Source organism: Zingiber officinale, chromosome 11B (assembly GCF_018446385.1).
Source record: "Zingiber officinale cultivar Zhangliang chromosome 11B, Zo_v1.1, whole genome shotgun sequence".
Classification (NCBI taxonomy): domain Eukaryota; kingdom Viridiplantae; phylum Streptophyta; class Magnoliopsida; order Zingiberales; family Zingiberaceae; genus Zingiber; species Zingiber officinale.
Window position 1 is genome coordinate 23,281,854 of NC_056007.1, and position 1,422 is coordinate 23,283,275.

A 1,422-nucleotide genomic window follows, 5' to 3' on the forward strand; every position below is an offset into this window, starting at 1 on the left:
GGCCCGGCTTGACTCATCGGCAAAACAACCAAATACAAATAACAAGTCCACAGCTCAATTATTACAATGCTAAATTCAAAGGTTTAACTCACAATAAAATGAAAACCAAAACCGTAAAACCATCCTCGGAAGTGACATGGGACCGGCAGTCGAGATCCTCCTCCAAGCATACTAGCATCGCTATCAGCTACCTGGTGAAATTACCAATACGGGTGGTGAGTATAAAACTCAGCGAGTAATAGGATAGACAGTGCATGAGTATCATAAAGAACAGGAATACAAAAGGATACAGTCTCGGAAAGATAAATAGCAGATACTACAGGGTAAACAAAGTATATATATATCCATACCTGAAACCATATCCTAGGCTAACAGTGTAAGGTCTGAGATAGAGTAAACTGCTACAGTACTGCTCATAACTACCAGAATCACATATAAAGTATACTGCAATAGTAATCAGTGTCCAAGCATATATAACAGGTATGTGATCACAGAACTGCATAAGTAAGCATAAACAGCATAAGCAGGTATATCAAAAAAAATAGCGTATGCACGGATGGTCACTCCCGCCCACCCCTCAAGTCCATGACCCCAGTATGGACGAGAGGCCGGGACAATGACAAACTGTACACACTCCAGCTACCACTACTCTCGAGTGGCCGAGCGGACAGTTGCATAGTAGCTGAATAGCTACGTCTGCGACGGGGGTCCCTGCTGCCCGCGACTCCAGCAGACACTACCCATGAGTGAGCGAGTGGGGGGCACGACAGGACATGCGGCACGCTCCAAGCTACCACTACCCATGAGTGGCCGAGCGTGCGGCCCAGGCCAACGACCGTCTCAACCACAAGGGAGCCAAAGTCGTCGGCTATGCATGCAATGACATGATGCGAATAATGCAACAGTCATCATATATATATAACAGAAAATCAGGTATGCTACATGAATCCGCATGCTCAATACTAAGCATAAATAAACAGTAATCAAACAGGTAAGCATAAACAGGTAAGCATGGCATCTAGTATCTGCTAGGTATCAAGAATAACAACGGGAGACTGTATGGATAAGAAAGTGATCATCTCGAAGATTGAGTGGATAAAGTATCAAGCACAAGAAATAAAATGAGTGGAGTCAAGATAAATACTGCATATATGAAACTAACTCATGCACTTAGACCGATATCTAAAGGAGCAAGTTAAGAAGTACCCGCCTCTAAATGTAGGCTGAATCCGACGTCCACCTCGTCACGACACCTTCCTCGATCAGAGTCCTGTGTCAACGTATCAATTTAACTAAGTACATATGAAACTGAATAACCATACTAGTGTATATGATAGGTGAATTAAATCCAAGTTTCATTCACTATCCCAACGAAACCATTCTGACCTACTAATACCCAATCCACAGCCCTAACCGTATGCC